Below are 21,475 nucleotides of genomic sequence, written 5' to 3'. Positions count from 1 at the left end.
TACTCCCCCGTAGAATTACTTCTTCAGCAAATCCACACGAGTTGGCTCAAAGCACATATTCAAAGCTAAGTCAAAGACAAATCTTTTTATTGATGCACTATGAGCAAAATCTTCCCTACTGACCACTGCGGAGCCATCACGCTTTTAAGTGCTTAGCCTTGCTGTCAAAGACTGACTTTACCATTTTCATGTCACTAAAATAAAACACTTTGCTTGGAGCACAATCCCATCTCAAATGACTTAGAAGCGTAAATGTCAGATGATCACAGTCTGGAAAGCAGACAGACAGCCTATGTAATATTAAGAAAGTAGACCTTGACAATCTGATTCCTACAACACAGTCCTGTGCTTTCGGCAAGACAGCGATAGTTCTTACCTCAGAGTAGAGGCCACCTCAGAAGTTATTCTACTGACACCGGTATGTGCATGCCGGATCTTACAGATCTTTCTACAAGTTGGCTTTGGAGACCCTGTCTGCTGTTGTAGATCTGGAGGGAGTACTCAAATACTGATGTAGAAGTCCTGCAATCAAAAGCACTATTGTCTCTAACATTCCGCATCACACCGACCTGGGTTGTCCACCCACCGGGTTGGAAAATGGCATGTTCACATTTCAGCAGGCTACAGCCGGCCGGCCGCCTGTCTAACTGACACTCAGCCCATGGCAGTTGGCCACTGTCGCCTCTGGCCTACCCAGAGTCCTCATACCTATGGTTGTGATGGGCAAGATCTAACTTAAACAAACTCGAACTGACCCGTATTTGTTTTAATAGCGTCTGGCTGGACAAAGAAAATCCTGTAAAAAACCCTGAAATTTGATGGCAGCTAGGAAGCCAGATATACCGTAAAATATTTTTTTTTACTGTGAAATGATTTTCCTTGTTTTCTTGTAAATTTGCCGTCTTTTTCTGTAAATTGAAAAATCTGCAAGTGAAAATTCTGCAAAATTACAGTATAGGTCTGGTTGTCAAGCCAAACCCAATGAACCATAGTCATGGTTGAGTATGTCATGTTTAAGCTAATGAACCGTAGGGGTTGCAAACACAGTTCATTGGATTGAAATGTTGTAATCTTTTGTGTTCATCAGCTGTCAAATTTCCAACAGTTCAGAATACAGAATACATGGGCTCTAAAAATTGGGCGTGATAATGTATTATGTATTACTAACGTCTACAGACTGATTAAAGCCCAGTGGTCAAGATCTGCCAACGGAGGCTGAATATTTAGCAAGGCAGTACGTGTAACGAAAAACCCACGATTCTGTTCAACAGAGCGCAAAAATAGTTTGCCCTCCCGACAACCTATTATCCCCTCAATGACAAACAGTATTTCTCTGTGTAAAAACATGCCACATGCACACTTATTTATGGAGGCTTTGCCCTTGTTTTTCACCCTGGGGAGCCGTGTTGGAAATTAGACCCACATTAGCATTAGCAGTCATTATCCCAAGCTATGGTTGCCTCAGCACGATGACAGGCCATTATTTTTGGCACTTGCATAGTGCCACTCTCGTCCCAGTGCATCAGATGAACAACCGATAAGCAAATGTTTTATTCATTCCTGTGTACGAGTAGGCTTAAGCACATAAGGTCTAGCAGTCAAACCCTGGCAGACTACTTATCCATGCTACGAAATGATTGGAACCTGTGGTCGCACCCCATGTGGGAGACCATTTGCTAGACTGGAAAAGTAGGTGAGGCTCTGTAACAAGGGAGTTGGGGACAGAAATAATATTCTGAGATTCGTGTAATGGTCTGGATGGTTGGATAGACCCTAAAGTAAAGCACCTCTTTATCCGAGAGCAGCACCCGTAGGGGACATGTAGCAGCATGTCCCCTACTTCAGGAAACTAAAGCAGCAACTCAGTGTAGTATACATGTCGTGGTTATGTGTCAAGCAGTTTTCCATTTATGATGTGTTTCAGCGCGACTGTAAGCTAAGGTTTGTTAACTGATGTGACCGCACTGCCAATAAATCTAAATATAAGGTTGTGTGCTTTTGAGCTCTTGCAATTTCTAAATGCACTCAACAGCAGACAATCAACTCTTATTGAGGGGTACTGAAACAAAACTTTATTAAAACATATTAAAGTAAAGTGGGATGACTAAACATGACAGTTATTGCAACAGGTATTGCTGAAGCATATTAAGGATCATATAAAATGACATGCCGTTTTCTTTTGTGGATCAATATCTAATTGTAAAATATGGTTTAGTGTATTTTTGGGGGTAAATTGTTTCAAGAGTTTAATTTGTCCCGGTTATATAGTGTACATATACAACCTGGGGTAATTCTGGGTAATTCTGGTATTATCTACAGAAACAAATGTGGAAAATATATACAGTATATATAATATACAACCAATGTTAAGAAAACATTAAACTTAAGATTCAAAGTTTGGAATAAAAATGAAAATTTGTTAAAATTAGTATAGATGCATTACAACCATAAACTACAATAAGACGTATTAAAAGGAGATTTATTCTCATTTCAAAGAGTGTCTGATTGAACAAATAATCATCTATAATAAATAAATAAATAAGTTATATTATTATATTATTATACTTGCAAGATCTATTGAGTTATTTTTATCGGATAATTTGGTGTATCATGTGTGGCAAATGAATTTCAAGAGGAAGCTTTTACAAAGTACAAAAAGGAATTAACCTTTGCAGGAATCAATGATGATATTATTTTCTTGCCTTCATGCGAAAATATCTCTAATGAGGAGTTACTGATTTACATAGTTCTATAATTAGCAATAAAAACATTATTTATGCAGAGGTGAAAGACTGTGTCAAGTACATGGAAATAAAAGGGAGAGACAGAACAGTCTCAAGCTTAATTGGTAATAAGTAGTGTTTGACGATAGATCCTAGAAAAAATTGGTATATAGTATTGGTATCAGCCTCATATCAGTTTTACATTTGCTTAATGAACAGTGGCTGTCCCTCATCCTATAGAGAGCTTTTCCAGAGACTTAATAATCTAACAAATCTGATAGAACACAGTACAAAGAGATTAATGTGTGCAGAACAGATGACAGCACAAACTGTGCCACACAACAAATGAACTAGGTCTCGCCTGTATGGAAGACTGTCTGGAAGCAAAATTAACATCCTCAGACAGAGGCATTTAGAGATAACCCATTTAGGACCTCAATTAAGTGATTTTTTGTCCAGTGTGCCTGTAAACTCTAACAGAAATTTAAGAACAGTTTACAAAGTGCTGCAGATATTGAGTGTGAGAGGAGCTAAAGTGTGATTAATCTGCCGAACACTGTTAAACAAGCTGGCAGATTGATTCCCTTGTGACAATCTCACATCATCGGTAAAGTGTGGAATGAATAAGTAAAATGTTATATCGGCCTGGATCAAACTAAATTAGAAAAATAAAAACATAAAAATAAAAAGTCTGCTCATGTGACAATTACACATAGAATTAGTAATATGTCACCAGACTTGTGCATTTACATACAGTATAAACATGGTGCATGAAACGCAATGTGCAGGTTTAAAGGGATAGCTCACCCCCAAAAAAAAAAGTCATCATCAACTTTAAGTCAATCAAAACCTGTACAGTATTTAACTCTTGCTTTTGAGGAGAACAGAAGAAAGTATTTTGAGAAATGTCTCAGTGGTTTTCTGTCCATACTACTGAAGTGAATGGGGGCCAATACTGTACTGTTAACAACATTCTTCAAAATATGTTTTATGTTCTGCAGAACATAATTCTTACAGGTTTGCAACGACATAAGAGTGAGTAAATGAATGATGAAAAAAAATGAACTATCCCTTTTATATCAATGAAGCCACCAGACTCTGACCGTCATGCCTTGCAACTAAAATGTGGCAGCGTAAGCTATCAGAACAGTCTTATTGCATTAGGCATTTTGATATAAAACACAGGTCATATGGACTTCTTTGCCAGTGCTTTTTTTTTTAAATATTACTTCACCCCTTCTGTCATCATCTACTAAATTCTTTAAACCCATCTGACTTCACAAAAGGATAAATGTATAAGGTATACGGTTGGGTGAATAGAATACTACAGCAGTCTAACGTGACCTTATTGCTTAAAAAGCGCCAAAGTATTTCACCCAAAAAGTGCATGATCATTTTTCAACATTACAGCAAAGTCACAGGGGCCGCCGTCACTCATGAAAGTACAGAATAATGAAATAATTATCATACCAGTCTTGGGTGCTTTGTTAAGGTAAATTGCGATTGATGTTTTGATTTTACCCAACTGGGTATTGTAGAACTTACAAAATTCAATAAACTTTTTCAGTGTCCAAACTAAAAATGCATGCGAGTCATGGAAATGATGACAAAACTTGGATTTGGGATGAACTATTCCTTTCAGAAAATATAGTGTATTTCCTAATTCTTGTAACAGTCAAAGGTTTGCAAATCTGAGAGTGAGACTTTTAAGCAAGCTCATCTTGTTTCTAGGCGACAATGAAGCGGCCTCACACAGATTGAGTTTGTATTAACATTCTCTCTTTTCATCCCACGTTCCTTTCTCTGCTAATTTCATCAAAGCAAATCTGCGTACTGTGTTTAAACCTAATTAACAGAGATTTATACACGGGCACTAAACGGGCTCCTCCTTGGCCTCTACGTGCAGAAAAATGTGATTATTATACACCCCTATGACTGATTTTAAGAGCCACTGGTCCGTAAAGCAAAAACACTTGGTCCAGCAAATCGCTAATTTACAAGCCTTTGATAAAGATGGCAGCTAATCACATCCATATTGTACAAAGTTATTATTGCGATGGGTAGTTCAAGCATGTGACACTGCAAAAATGTGCTAGCTCACACCTCTGCTGGTTTTCAGATCCTTGCATATATACAGATGATGGATGTATGTTCTCGCATGCACACACGCAGAGGTGCACCCAAACACGCATACAGTATGTCAAAATCATGGATGCCGCCATGCATAAGGAGAGCCGAGGCAGATCCACAGCACTATGGCTCATTTTGAAATCTTGGAATCTCATTAAAAGTGAGAGAAAAGGCTTCTGACAGCCTTCTGCGTGATGTCTCACCCTCTTCTGCCCATCCACGTGGGTTGCCCTGTCAGCCGTGTCACTTCCTGTTTGCTGAATGAGACACTGAGAATCTTTGAGATGGAGTCGGTTTGACAGCTTGTTGTTAAATAAATAGGCGACCATATATTATTAAATCCCCAAGAATATTTGTACAGTCCACAAACCCACCCAGACAGCAGTAATAATGGTTGTAGCTGGGCTGAATGGCTCCCTAAACTGTTAGGAGAAGGAAGAGGAAAATCAACATTGATCAGATATGACAACATTCATTTGTGGATTCAGACAAACATATCACCTCTAATTCATGGCCTCGGCAGACACAAACAGCATGACAAATTACAACCTCAACATTTGTTCTTCTTAGGGACATAAAAGAAGAAATTGTGAGGTTGCTCTTCAATGAATGGGGACCCACATTTCCAAGCATAAAAAAAAACTACGCACAGCAGTGCAATTCTTAAAATTTTTCCTTTTGTGCTACATGGAAGAAAGAAAGTCATAGGGCTTTGTACTGACATGAGCCAAAATATTGCCAAAATGTTCTTTTAGTTTGGCAAAATGAATGAAGCAATAAATGAATCAATCAATAAAACGCATCATCTTTGTCGAACATTAATATCATCACATGAGTTAATATCAGCACATGAGTTGCTGCTCAACAAGCAATGACTCAATTTATTTATTTACACACACCAAACCTAATCAACCAAAAATCTGATTAAGATATTTGCATAAATCTCAGACAAACAGAGCTGCAGAAAGACCGAAACAAACAAAAGTCTGCGTGTGAAATAAACAGAAAGAAAAGTAAGACACCGAGAAGGAGAAAGACCCAAAGAGATAGCGACATCTTTCTCTCCTCTGTCACAAAAGCTTTATAAAGTGCCAATCACATAAGTCACATGGAGCTGAAATAAAAAGCCTTCCATCCGACGAGGTCTCGCTTGGACACAGCAGGGGATTGATATAACACACCAGTTTCGTTTCCATTCACCAAGCTGAACAATCACTTCACAGTAGTCAGGTTCAGGTCCTCAGCCTCGCTTTGCCTAAAAGGGCATCAAGTAGAGCAGGTTTGAAGCATCCGTTCAACAGCTGTAATTGGCTTGTACCTAGAATGGGTCTTACTGGCAAAGGAAGGGGTCCGGCCTCACTGTCTGCTTTTAAAGTACGGCTCATTACAGAATTATTTCTGGCTCTTCGAACGAAAGAAAGAAAGCTAAATTAAAGTAAACGCTGTAACAGTTAAAACGTTTTGAGATACGTTGATTTAGTGCAAAGAGAAGCAGAAAAGTGGGCAGCGTTGTTGGCACCATTTTCAAACAATTATAGGGCAAGAATCTGAGATTTGAAAGCAAAGTTGCCAGTCAAGCAAATTGAATAAAAATCACGATAGACATTTTTCTTTTTTCAAAATGACTTTCAATCTATGGAAACCACAGTAATTTCAGCAGTTGTGTGAAAGCAGAGTGGGACGAATGTCCACCCGAAAATATTGCAACAATAGTACTTCATCATGTGCGCATTAGTCATTTATATGTCTGAGGAGCACTGAAGCGTACACACATAATAGCACACATGCTCTCTCTCTCTCTCTCTCTCTCTCTCTCTCTCTCACTCCACACTAATGCATACACACACACACAACATTGTTGCACAATGCAATTTATAGTACATTAAGTTCTATGAAATCCAGGATTAAAACTGAGTTTATTTATAGAATTTGCTCCATAGGCGACTTATATTCATGCTGGTTACCAGATGCCTGAGGGAACTTGTAGGAAGAACTTGCATGCAAGAAAACCATTAAAACAAGGTTAAAAAAAACTCCATCAAGCACAGTTAAATATGATTGTAGTCTATTCAATAATAGATAATTCTAATAATACTGCACTTGGCAACAATTGCCAGTCCGGAGAAGGTGGGTGATGACGTAGGCCATGTAAACTCATTCTAAGGAATGGTGGCCTTTGGGCTACACAGTGTGGGTGGAAACAAATGAGAGAGTGCCGCTCCCATGACATTTTAGCACAGCGAGTCAATCCACGTCCCTTACTGTGCGGTTCCAATAAAAAAACACGACTTTTATTACTTTGCACGCCTATCAAATGAACAACAGCATCATTTCTGAAAGAGACTGAAGGCTGGGTTATTTTTCATAGTGGATTGTAATGACATTAGAGAGTCATGATAAGGTAATGATATTTTGGATTGCAAAATGGCATTGTGTGTCAGCGCTTTCACTAGTTAATTAAATGAACGCGCTGCCTACGAGAGGGTCCGCTGAGAGAAATGAGAATAAATACGGTGTAGGGAAACGGATGGAGAAACATGTTGTGACTTTTAAATAAAAACATACATAAACATGTTATGTATGAGCAAGCTGCATGACTCTCATCGAGATTTGATGGATAACACGGTTCTCACCTTGAAGCTGTCATTCTTCAGTTAACACCCATACGTGCACTGCGGAAAACACATTCACATGCATGGCAATGGCTATTTTGTGTAAGTCGGTGCAGACTGCAAACTGAAGAGCAAAAGATGCGCAACATCTGACTCTTTATTTGTTATTTAAATCATTTCCCACACAGAATAACGGGAAACGTAGTCGGTGCACAAGCCTCATAAATTGACTAGATGAGTAGTGTATACTGGCAAGCTTTATCGCTGTTCTTTACCAACAACACAAAAGCAAATGAGCTCAATTGTAAAGTCAAGTTTACAATAACACTATAACTTCGTATGATAAATACTAGTTCGCTTCCACAATGATTTGTAACTGTAATTGGCACACGCTTATGATCTTTATTGGGGCGATGTTTACACACTGTCCTCATGTAAAAACAATCTTTTAGACTATACGCCGTAAAGCCTAATCGAGACATAGTGCTTCTATCTCACTGAGCACAGAAATCCAACATAAATCAGGACTATGACATACTTTCCCTCATGATGGCTTATGATACAGGCTGTGTAATTCCAACCAATGTGCAGTGACATCCTCATGATTAAAAATGGGGAATTGGAAACAATTAGCATTATATATAACCCTTTGCGCCTCACAATTTACGTTCAACTCCATTTCAGCTGGCTCAGAGTTTTTCATTCATCTGTATCTCTCCTGTGCTCAGCCTGATTTAATGAGACTGACCGTATTGTGATACACACCGCTTCTGAATATCAAATTCCGTGTACACGCTCATTTCAAATTCATGCGTCTTCTAAAAGGAAGAAATAGGGAAAAAAACAAGCACAGCGCTTTTTCAAAATAGTTCAAATGGAACTTGACATCTTCCCTTCAGCGCATTTACGTCTAAATTATAAATTGACAGGTGCATATGCATTGCTCTGTGGGCTAAGTTTACATTGCGTATGGGGATTCCTAAAGAAAAGCAGATCCTAGAAATGTAGCTTCAAGAAAGGTTTCACAGCATATTCATGAATCAGATCGGAATCAAAACTACCTGAGCGCCAAAGAAAACTTTCGTGGCCTGAGGTAAAAAACGAGCTACGAATTGATGGATGAAGCTGCGGAAAGCTGTGGAAAAGATACCTGCTCGTGCTTTCCCATTTGTATTTCTTATATTGAAACGCAACAAAAGAAAGAGAAAGAGAGAGAGACTACCTGGAAAATCCTAAAAAAATGACAGTGTGATGAATTGTGACTGCTACTGGAAATTTTAATTACCCGCTGTAACCTTTGTCACCGAGATATCTAATCCATCTAAACCAATCCTGAGCAAAGCCACATTCGGTGTTCTCTTGTTAAAGCAAATGAAAAAGACAAAGTCATTAAAATACTGGGGTTTATAAAGGTGTTGAACGTGAGAGAGAAAGACAAGTGGGGAAGAAAACTTTGAGCAACAAAGCATTCCCCGCCTGTACCGCAAGTAAATCTGAGTGACTTTGAAGATCACTGCGACGCCAGAACAGTCTGCGTGTGCCTCTCTGGCTACTTATAGAGAAAACACCAGCCCTCTCTCTCCTTCTATTATTCTGTCTCTTTACCATCAGGCTTACTCACTTTGGCAGCGACACAATTTTGTGTTCTCATAGCCTTTTGTGCTGTGTAGGGCACGGACAGCCCAACATCTCAGCTCTAATTCTGCAAAGCAAACCCTGGTGGGAAGGCAGAGTGATTAATTGTAATCAGCCACATTAAAGACCACAGGAAGGTTCACAATGAAGGTTCCCAGGTTAAAGCCATTACGACTTAATTGCTTAACTCAATAAGAGAGAGAGAGAAAATGGCACTACAGCATGAGTTAGGAAAGCTGTGCTATTTATAAACTATTTATAAACTACGGATGCGACTGGGAATGTTGGTGCTATCAGCCCAAACAGCATGCACAGGTGCGATGGATAAAGAACACCATGATGACTCCTTTGGCTTACTATTTTCAACAAAAGGACAACTATACTGTATTATTCAGGCAGGATTGGGACCACTTCATTCTTTCCTTAAAAAGCCTTGCTTTTATGGACCATGAGGGTCCCGTGGAGTACGATAGAAGAAGAGCTACATAAGATTAAAAGGCAACGGGACTTGAGCACATTTGTGTTCGTCAAATGATTGCGCATCTTCCTTCATCTATCCCCTGGTGAGTCTCCTAGAGCTTCACGATTCAAGCACGCTACGTCAGGATACCTAAAAATCCAGGCTAGTGCCTCAAGGGTGAACACATTCGATTCTCTATCACTGGGCCTGAGGCGCACCTGTCTTAAGGAGCACAGTTTACATGAACAGGCGTAAGTCCTTAGTGAACTGGTTACCTTTGAACGGTGCTGTTGGACGCTACTCTTCCGTTTCTCGCTGTTTGCGGGTCTCAGGTGGGTAGGTTGACGGTGAACCGTCACGACATGATGCCTGGCAACATTACGGAAGCCATCACACACAAGCACAATGGAAATTATTTATAGCCCAGAGGAGGGTGGCAAAAAATAGACCTCGCCCTCTGGGTGTGGTGTGACAGGCATGCTAAATCACCCCTCCACTGCAGGACCGTTACGCTAGCTTAGCGACACTGAAACTCTCTTGCTACATCACCCCATCGCCAAGCAGAGTGAATTACCAGCCCCAAGAGTAAACACCAGGATGATTGCATTCTTAAGGTGAGCTGTATTCATGATAACCCCCCCTGAATCCGGGTGTGGGCCCTTCGCAAATAACTGCCAGGGGCCCACGTTTCAGCCAAACCTGTCAATACAAAAAGATTGCTGGATTAAAAATCGCTATGAGACTGTATTTACTTGTTTGTTCAATTTCCAAGAGCCACATAAGTTCTTCAGGCAAAAGTTCAACCCATGAGTGAGGTGAGGCTGTTTTTTATCCAGAGTGGTGAACTGGTTGAGCTCTATGTTATTTATATAGCAGCATTCAGGTGTGGGGCATTATCCCTCATGGGAGACACTAAATTTTATAACTCCATCTGCTGAGCCGGGTGGGAAATGGAGAGGTTATTTACGTAATATTATAGCAATTGATAAATTTACAGGGAGTTTTTCATTTAGCAATGATTCTCCAGCTAAATCACACAAATATATACGACAGGTTTTTGGCATTTTTTTCAACCATGAAACATTTCTTAGGCTCAAAAATACTCTAGTTTAATATAGTTCTATAGTTTAATCTATTTAAATAGCATTGATAAAAATAACATCGTGTTCAATTTCTATTCATTTATTTTAGGGCTGTTCAGCGATTAATTGTGATTATTGGTATCCAGCATAAACGTTTGTGTTAACATAATAATATATAAACGTATAATATATTATAACACATTAGGAGCAAATATGGTGATGGTGTGGGGGATGTTTTCTTGGCACACTTTAGGCCCCTTAGTGCCAATTGGGTATCATTTAAATGCCACGGCCTACCTGAGCATTGTTTCTGACCATGTCCATCCCTTTATGACCACCATGTACCCATCCTCTGATGGATACTTCCAGCAGGATAATGCACCATGTCACAAAGCTTGAATCATTTCAAATTGGTTTCTTGAACATGACAATGAGTTCACTGTAGTAAAATGGCCCCCACAGTCACCAGATCTCAACCCAATAGAGCATCTTTGGGATGTGGTGGAACGGGAGCTTCTTGCATCCCACAAATCTCCATCAACTGCAAGATGCTATCCTATCAATATGGGCCAACATTTCTAAAGAATGCTTTCAGCACCTTGTTGAATCAATGCCACGTAAAATTAAGGCAGTTCTGAAGGCGAAAGGGGTTCAAACACAGTATTATTATGGTGTTCCTAATAAACCTTTAGGTGAGTGTATGTCTGTGCACTATCCATATACTATACATGTCTGTACATATATATGGGAAATATTTGTATGCGTATATAAAATTTTATATAATTTTAATTATATATAAACAGTTATTTATATATGTTGGTAGCCTGATGGTTAATGCATCGACACATAGCACCAGTGCGCTCACGGCAACCCAGGTTTGATTCCTGTTTTTTACGGTCCTTCGCCAGTCTTGCTCCCCTGTCTCCTCCTAATATCTTCCTATCAACTTTACACGGTACGCTGTCATAAGGAATAAAAGCACCAAAATAAAAAAATAGACGTTTCCACAGCCCCATTTGCATCTCTAGTGACCCCATGTGGGGGCGTGACCTCATCATAAAGTTATATGGCACATGGTGGGCTCTTATTTATAATTCTTTCTGATGATTATGCACAGAAAATACACTGCGCACAGTCAATGATTAATTTCTCCCTTGACATGGTCTATTTCTTGTTACTCCCAAATACCAGCAAGCGGCTATGCAACCAGTAATTATTTCAAGGTTTTTCAACATTCTGATGAATCACTGTGACTATAAGGGCATATTCCAAATGGTATTTTTGCACCTCAGAAAGGCACTGCAGAAAGGGTCATTTCAGGTCATTTTGTCTTTCTTGAGTGTGTTGTTTGATAGAAAATACACCAAGAATTATGCTTGTATTTATCAATATTTATTAATTTCAAAAACAGTCATATTCAAAGTCTTCTGAAGCCATGCTTTCTGGCCAAAATCACATTTTGTTTTTTTACCAAGGAGGAAAAAAATAAAGTAGAAACAGCATGGGGTTGAGTAAATTATGACCAATACTTTATTTTGGTGTGAAGTTTTCCTTTAAAAGAAATTGGTTTTGACACATTGCCTCAGGACAGCACTGCCCTGTTCTCACTACAAGCGCTCGGTCTTTCAGAATGAGCAAAGCATAATGATGCTGACTTTGAAATGAAATGGGATCGTTTAATACGTCAACACTATTCATCCTGTATTTTTCAGCTCCCAGAAATGTGCCACGGCTCTCTAAAAAACTCCATCCCAATTTACGCCAGTCAAGGGTGTCCTCTAAATATTCAGCTGTACTAGAAACAAAAACGGCAAGAAATAATTAAGGGCTTCAATCAAGCGAATAATTACATTGATTGATTCAGATGAGAGCACACTGGCACTTTAGACTCACAAATGAAAGACAAGGATGCTCGGGGAAAAGTTAATGAAAAGACAAGGTGCTCAGCCAAAAAAAGAGAGAACAAATTTGCGCACATGGTAAAAATCTGGGCCAAGCCAAAATATGGAAGCATTTGCACCAAGCAACAGCATTTTGTGGAGAGGATTAATTCAATCATAATTAGTATGGCTTGGTGGTGGCTTGTCTTGAAGCAGAGCCCGTGCTTGCTCGTCTTGAGTAGAATGAATTAGCATAAGACTCTAATGATATGCCTGCAGAAAGACTCTACAACCCTTATCTGTGACCGACCACTGTAAAACCCAGTATGATGCACATATCTGACCCAATCCACATACAAGGCTGAACAGTTGAAATCACTTTGATATAACCAGAGAAGTGCGGGGCAAACTGTGCCGTCTTCTTAGCGAGGTGAAGTAAGAATGAATAAACAAACATGGCCGAGTGTATTTCGACATTTCTGCTATGAAATTGGAATAAAGTACTTTGCACTTTTCTGTTCCAAACTTCTCTGCTACACATTATTCACATTTCCGAAAGACAATCCGCAAGGACGGATTTATTATTCTGAATATGTTTTTACATTTTCAGACTAAAAACAACGGCAAGTTCTACACCGAGAAACAAAAAGACTGTTTACGGCTCGCCTGGACGCATTATTATTCCATGTTCCAAACATCAAGGTTGCTAAAAATGTAAACGGTTTCCTTCTTTGAGTTTTATAATATTTGAAGAGTTCAGACACCTTCTTTGAAACCTAACTTTGAACTGTCTTTGATAGCTGGGTTTCTCTTTGTCTTTGTTACTTCTGAGCAGTATTACCCCCACCTAAAGACGTGAGAACATTTTGTGCATTTGGATGCAAAGCTTATTAGCTGAGCCACTGACGCGGCTCAAAAAAACTAAACAGTACAACTGCAAAACGCAATTGTCTAGACATTATAATGTTGTTTACAACAGTTTCACATTTTATTTCTATAACCCACAGCTAACTCTAAATTACCCTTTTCAGAGGCTGTCACAGCACTGCGGTTATACTGCAACATCCGAATACACTGAAGAGGTGTGAGAGCTGCGGATTATCTAATTATTTTGACACAGAAAGGAGAATTTAAGTTAAATAAAGAATGATTCATCGCTTTACCAAACATCATTCGAAGAAGAAGCCCTATTTGTATCACTGCAAATTCGGTCTTGCCTTTCCCTTTAACACCTACTTGTTGCAAACTTGCTGAAGGGTCAAAAACCTTCTTTGAAAGCCCCAGTAAGTCTACATCAGCTGTAGAATCATCAGGATTGCCAGAGTGGAAAATTAAGTAAAGAGACCTAGTTATGGATGCATGAAATTATGTTCAAACACTTCACCGCTTGACAGACATGAACACAACCGAGGCTCCTTGTCATTACATTATAATCCGAAGCAAAAATCAGACCACAACTCTTATCTTATCGTGTTTTGATCATTTGACATTTGTCACGTTTTAAAGATAATTATAACAAGTCTTGAAAAGTCTTTAAAATAGCACATGAGTCATATTGATCTTATTTTTGTGAGTGCTCAATCTCACCATAAACTCTCCTTTGCGCATTCATGAGATCTGTCTGATTCACGAAAAAACGTTTCATATCTTTTAAATAAATCAGTTGATCCCCTACAGAATTGATCTGAAGGGTTTATTCACAAATCAGAGACGGAACTCAGTGATTCAATAATTCAGTCAGATAAGTTAAACATATACATTTAAAACTGTGGATTTCAGCCAGTTTCTCACACAAAACGGATGTAGTACTTGGAATATAATGTAAAATAAATTGACATTTGGACTACTTTTCTGGTAATTGTCTTTTTGTAACTTTCGATCTTGGCAGCATATTTTCCTTTCATTGTATGAAAATAAATCAAGATATTCTTCAAAAAGGTATTTTACAGAAAGAAAACAATGGCACAAGAATGACGTACTCATAATCCCGCTTTTTAAAACTGTCATGCACAATTTGGATGTTCGGAAAAAAAATGCTAATAAATCTGCTGTAAGAAGAGGAGAAAATGTTGTGCAGAAATAAAGCACGCAAACCCAGCAAATGTCACGTCCTTTTAATCTTATGAGAATGCCTGTCCACTGACGTACATTTAATTGCACACAAACCCATCCAGTATTGCCTCATTTCACCCTGTCAAACCCACAGACACTCTTGTTGCAGTGTGTAGTCTATCGCAAATTGCTTAGTGGCCATTGACCGAAGACATGTACAGAATAGATAGAAGCACAAATAGACCATAACAGATAAATCACTGAACCAACACATTCAATCCTTGTACACTCACAAACAAAGAAAAAAAAAGAATTCCTATGTCAACAGAAACACCCACTATACATTTTACAGCAAACAAATAAGTAAATCAAATCCCCACACACAAGCAAACAAGATAAAAGCTTATCAGTGTCACATTGAGTGCAGGATCCTGAACCCCACGCTGACACAGAAGCGTGGAAAATATTCTGGCATCTTCAGGTCTGCAGCCTTCCACCTTATGTCTCTCTATATCAAACACACACAGTGTGTGGAAGGGCACACTGGCAGCACAGACGCCATATAAAGTCATCTTCCGAGATGTGCACACACACAGAAAACCCCTCAGCTTCTGAAAAATAGTATGAGGAGGTGAAAGGGTGATGTGAACGAGAAGATTTGAGGTTTGAAAGAAGATGAAAGAAAACAACATAAGAGGAGCAGATGCCCTTTTACCTGTATGTGTCAACACAGACTTGACATACAGAGAATGGTTTCGGTATAGAAAACTAAAATGTTACCCTAATGTGACTTGTATTACAATAAGTGATAGTACACCCAAAAAAACGCTGTAAAAAAAATTTCAACACCTTTAGAACACAAAATAAAAGCCAATAGGGGTCCAATGTTGTTTGGTTACCAACGTTATTCATAATATCTTCTTTTGTGTTCTGTAGAAGAAAGTCATACACGCTGAAAAATCCTGTGAGGGTGAGCGAAACATAAAAGTATTTTTAGTAATTTTTGTGTCAACTATCCCTTTAAATCTATCACAACCGAAATCATGACAGAGAGAAAGACAGAATTCACATTCAGAAAACACATATGACATGCACAGTTGCACTGCAGACACAAAGCAGAGCAGCTTATTCCCTCAAACGCCTTGAAGGACGAAAAAATGACACAGCTCTACCTCCAGAGCCAAACCTGCCTCAACAGCTGTAACAAAATACCACCTTCTGAAACTTTACAGAAAAAATACAGGCACAAATCTTCAAACCATAAGCCGCTCTGAACATGTCAAGTATTGCTCAGCCTCCTCCAGTGTAAACGCCCAGAGCCCAAGCCTGCTTTCGACATACAGCAATCATAAACAAACCATTCTATCATCCTCAGTCGGCTTCTATTCCTGCCCCATCGTACAGCCTCGATGTCTCCGACAGGGCAGATGTGTGCCTCGGTTTAAACTTAAGATAAGAGAGGATTTACTGGCAGATAGAGAGTGATTGATGCAGCTCATGCAAGGTCAGTACATCTAAATGAGACCACCCAGAGGAGGAAAGTGGGCATTCTGTCTGCGGTTTGTGTGTTAGAGCGTCTTCGTGCAATGTGTGTCCTATGCATGCACGCCTGATTGCGTGGGTGTTCCAGCGTTCTCCATTTAAGCAATTACACACACTTTTAACTTACCATTATGTTCTCCACTGGAGATAAGAATTATCTTTATATATTATTATACAACATATAAAGCGACATATGCAATTAGAAATTGTAAAGTACAATGATTAACTCAGGGCTAATGCACAGTCTGGAAGCAGACATTTTCTTGAGTGTGTAATGTGTTAGTAATAAAGCTGCACAACGAGATTGACATTTCACTAATTTGCATACAACAATATGCATATCGCAATAGTTTCTAATCAGCTTTGTTAAGCCTGATGTCACACACCACATTTTACAGATCCAACCATGCAATAGGCAAACAACAAATCTTAATATGAATCTCCAAAAAACTAAATCCAATATGTCCAGACCGTGGTTCATTTTCCAATTTATTCAAAATACTGGTGTCGGAGATTCCGTGAGACTGTGTGCACTGCGAGTTTATAAATGTTTTGTGTAAATGTTTAATATGAATAAACAGTGCTCATACATGGCTGTTTAAATAGTACCTTCACTTGAAATAAATGGAGGCTTAGACCCGGATAAAGGATCCGCGTCATAACTTAAAAGGCACTGTTCTTGATTTACAGCGGCCACTAGCGTGGAATTATAGATTTGCCGTGAATCGCTCAGTTCAAAGACGACGGTGGCCACCACAGTACAAAAAGATGTCGTTCTCATGTTAAAGCAGGGAATAGAGATCATACTGGCATTAGAAAGACTGTAGAAAGAGCGATGTCTTATTACATGAAATAAAAGGTTTGTGGATTTTAAAGATAAAAAGAAGTATAAAAGTCAGGAAGCGGCTAGGACCTGCGGTACTAAGGCTTTTAGCAGATATGCTCACAGCTATCTATGGAGTTATTTTCCCACAGAGACGTTTGAGAGAAAGATTGTCTTAAAATCACCCCCGATGAAGTTGCTTTGATTCGGATAAGTATATGAGTAACATTGATTTTTCTGTTTGTTAGAACCAAGATATGTTGTTGTTTTATTATTAATTGTGTGACGGAGAAGTTTTGAGCGCCATTGTTTATCTGGAATCGCTTGAATATTTTACTAGTCCAGATCCTGGAAAGAGAGAGAGCACATTGGCTTTAAATCTGTAGAGAAAGGTCATTTTACACTCTCTCCTCAATGATAAGACACATTCGTTCCGAACTGTAGAGTACGATCCGTATGGATCATGGATCATCTGCGACCTGTTTCCGCACTATACTGCAGGGGAAAGAGAGAGGAAACAAGCGTTGTAGAGTTGTTTGTTGTCCGTTTATGGCTGATGTACAAAACATGGCGGCGAATTCAATGTATGTAGGACCGCTTTGTATGCAGATATAAATAGCTTATTCTTATTATTAGAAACATAATGGTTCATTACGTAAGGTCTTTATACACCTCTGAAGAAAATGTTTTGTATAATATATTGCATTTATGTCAATAGATCCTTCTAAAAACCCTGTATTGTTCCTTTAACAAGGAGATAAATTAATCGTTTTAATAATTCAAAAAGTTAAGATTGACGCAGATAATAGATAAACTGGTCCATGAATGTTTGTGCCCATGTGCATGTAGATACCTGTAATTTTTTATATTCTATATTTTTTATATTCTGGCAACTAGGGCACCAGAAAAAGTAAGAGAACATCTTTATGTAAGATACATGTTTTTCATGTTATTTTACACACAACTTTGCTTTACATCATTTTTTTGCTGCATTTAAAAATATGTGACAATTTTGTGTGTCAAAATACAGTTTTTATGTGAAAGAAAATGTGTTGCTTATTTAATTTAATATTAAATTGCCATTATAAACTTAAGCACTATTGAATCATAAATCACATTATTTGTTATTCCATAACGCATTTTTCTTCAATATTCTGCATCCCCAGTAAGTTATATTACTATGTAAATATTTTTGAAACCTCTTCTTCCGAATGTGATAGAGGGCCTAATATAGAGCTCATCCAATGCACTTTGATGCCACATGATAATGCAAAAACAAATCATTCCTATTATAATAAACAAAGCTGTATAAACTGCAAGAATCTCAAGGTCTATACAAAGACATAATCCTAAACCATTAAAGAGACACAGAATTTATGCTTCCAAACACTGATATGTTCCAAAACATGAACAAACAAAACTTTACAATAAACAAAGTGAATGAAAAACAAGCATTGCAAAAAGGTTCTCTGTATTAAGCTTGGTAAAGGAAATCTACTTAAATAGACACCAGGCTTTTGGCTTATTCACAAAGGTCTATTCTCATAAAGAGCACACTTTGAAAACTCACAAGTGAGCCTGACATTAAGCCAAGCTGGGACCTCTTAAACAAGTGATATTTCTTACAGTCTCTCAGCTTCAAAAAGATGCAAGATAGATCAACAAACAAACAAAAACTCCTTGGAGATTTGAGCAGTCTCACTGGCATGCTGGTCTGGAGAAGAGAGCACAATGTGGAAAACCTCAAAGAGGACTCTAGATAAACTGACTAACAGACAAAAATCCGTCTTTAATCTGCTTTCCCCTTCTTTAAATGAAGACGCCTGCAATTTGCACTTGAATTTAATTACCCAGCTGTGAGGACGTGATTGACGTGGCGGCAGGTTCCCGGAGTCCGAGGCCGTGTGCAGGGGGGACGGACACGTCCTCCAGATGCTGCGCAGAGCAAAGTGGAAAGGAGAGGGAGCCCTGGCAATCTGCGTATGCTGGGACCTACAGGAAGAAGAGGATCATATCATCACCTTTCTGCCGGAGAGAAGATTTGATAAGAGGCTAAAGAAAACAGACAAACAAACATCTGCTCTTTCCCTAAAAGCCCTTGTTTGATCTGGGCTGAACGCCAAGCGAGGACCCACATATGAAAATCGAGCCGTACTCTGAGCAACTGCAGCCAGCGAATCCGAGCTCTCCCACCTCTGTGCATGACACGAGGCTGTAGGCCCAAACCTCCCGGTTTCGCTCTTTTGGCTAATCAGAGGAGACTGGCTTATCAGGGGACAGCACGCTCCGTCCACACAATCCCAGCAGCCGGCTGAGCTCACACATGGCCGATGGCGAGGAAAGAAGGGTAGACGAAGTGCGAATGCCAATGAGCGTCGTCGGCCGAGCCAAGATTTCATTACTTCCTGGACAAGCTCTCGAGCCACAAACAGCTTCAGGCCTGGCCTGAGGTCTGCCACCTGTGCAGCTACGAAAGCAGAGTTCCTCTTTAATCTCTAAAGTCTTTTCGCCGCCTGACCTTTGTGGGCGTCAACGGGCATAAATCCTACTTTGATGGGCGGATGAGACAACCGGGTTGGCGTGGGGTAGAGGGGATAGACATCCAGCCATGACAGGAAGTAAATGCCAGCAACTCGCCCACAAATCAGCCTGCACAAAGTACATAGGTGAGCAAAAAATTCAAAACAGAGCCATAAAAGTTTAATGTGCAGCTGGCAGGTAGTTTTACTAGCCAAGGCAACGAGATGAGCTATTTCAGAGACGTAGCCAGCATGAATAATTTACATTATAGTTTCAGCTAAGAGTAAAAGTCTCTCTAAATTTCCTGACGTCCCTGTCCCGTGTCATGTACGCCGTGGTGTCACTTATCTGTGTTGAAGCGAGACGGTACGTGCAGGGGCTCTTGAAAAACAGACCAAATGGGTGAAAAAAATCAGTCCCTGAGAGATTTCTGCTTCCCCGCATTTGACTGACAAGCAACAAGAAACCATTAATTTTAACATCCACCAGGAGGGAAAAAATCTATGAACTGCTTCTTTTAGTTGTTACAATAGTGTTTCTGTTATCGTTTCTCCAACATTCTCCAATAAAGCACTTGATCTTTTTTTTACTGTGATCTACAGTGATATATTTTAGATTCAGCACTTACAGTGTACTAAGATAAAGACAAGTGTTTGTGTACTAATACTTGCCTAAGGATACATGTTTCATGATGCTTTTGCATCCTTTTTGATGCATCAGTCTACATTCACTGTACAGTTTTCCACATGAATGACATTAAAGCCAAAACTGTAAAGACTTGTCATGTTTGCCTCTGCTCATTCTGGCTGAAATGAGAGTATTTTAGAACCAATCTAGGCTTTCTCACCAACGGGAAGTCTCACGTGGAGACAGAGACCGAAACTAAGTGCAATGTAAAAACAAAAGTACAATGAAGAAACGAAAAAACCTTGCAAGGTATTTCAGGATAACAATTTTTACATCAGGCCTTGGAAAGGAAATTCTGGATAATAAACCAGCTGATTTTTATAATATTGTTCATTTTAATCAAACAAATCGACAAAAAAAGAGGAAACCAATTATTAATCCGAATTTACTTCGATTTTATTTGATATGTATTTACTCTTATAGTGACTAACATTCCTACAATAGGTTACATAATGCTATAGGTTACATAGGCTGCATAATGTTACATGTAAGGCCGAATTACAATTTGGTCATTATGAAAGCTACATTCGAAAACTTTAGTCTCTCTATCCCCTTGTATATTTGAAACATAACATTGCTGGTTTCTTTACATGACTTTACATGGTATCTTTACACTATGGGGTGGTTTCATGGACGGAGTTTAAGGCTAGTCCCACATTACAATAAATGTGACCCTGGATCCCAAAACCAGTCTTAAGTAGCACGGGAACATTTTTAATTATCGCCAAAAGTACATTGTATGGGTCAAAATTATAGATTTTTCTTTTAAGCAAAAATCATTAGGATTTTAGTAAAGATTATGTTCCATGAAGATATTTTATAAATGTCCTATGCTAAATCTATCTATTACTTTATTTTTCTGAGTGGATGACCAGTAACAGTGACTCTTATTAACAACTTCAAAGGCAATTTTCTCAATATTTTGATTCTTTTGCTCCCTCAGATTGCAGAGATTTAAACCGTTATATCTCCGCCAGATGTTATCATATCCTAACAACCTATACATCAATAGAAAGCTTAATTATTCAGCTTTCAAATGATGTATAAATATTGATTTTGAAAAATGTACCCATAAAACTGGTTTTGTTGTCCAGGGTAAGAGCTGTCTTTACTCAAAAACATATCTTAAAATATAACAGTGCCATTGTTTTGTCTCAATATGCACATCAGTAATGTTTGTTTCTTGTTTATACGGCATGTTTGTAAAAACTAAAAGTCATAATATAACTAAGCCTAGTCCTGATTTAACCTAATCCCTGTCTGAAACTACCCCAAAACGTTTACAGTAGTAAACAACTTTGACCACAGATATTTTTATCTACCTGCAAA

General features: G+C 38.8%; 1 protein-coding gene across 4 annotated transcripts in view; it reads right to left on the bottom strand.

Annotated features, from left to right (window-relative positions):
• drp2 (dystrophin related protein 2) overlaps nt 1-21,475 on the bottom strand; it is a 106,934-nt gene that overhangs the window by 59,002 nt on the left and 26,457 nt on the right. The window contains exon 1 of one of the 4 annotated variants that reach the window (XM_056769489.1): nt 18,790-18,927. The exons of the other annotated variants lie outside the window; for them this stretch is intronic. The gene's annotated coding sequence lies outside the window, so the exon portion shown is untranslated. Of the gene's footprint in view, nt 1-18,789; nt 18,928-21,475 lie in introns of those variants that run through there. 4 annotated transcript variants of the gene reach the window in all.

Source organism: Triplophysa dalaica, chromosome 16 (assembly GCF_015846415.1).
Source record: "Triplophysa dalaica isolate WHDGS20190420 chromosome 16, ASM1584641v1, whole genome shotgun sequence".
NCBI lineage: Eukaryota > Metazoa > Chordata > Actinopteri > Cypriniformes > Nemacheilidae > Triplophysa > Triplophysa dalaica.
This window is presented reverse-complemented; position numbering and strand designations above follow the sequence as displayed.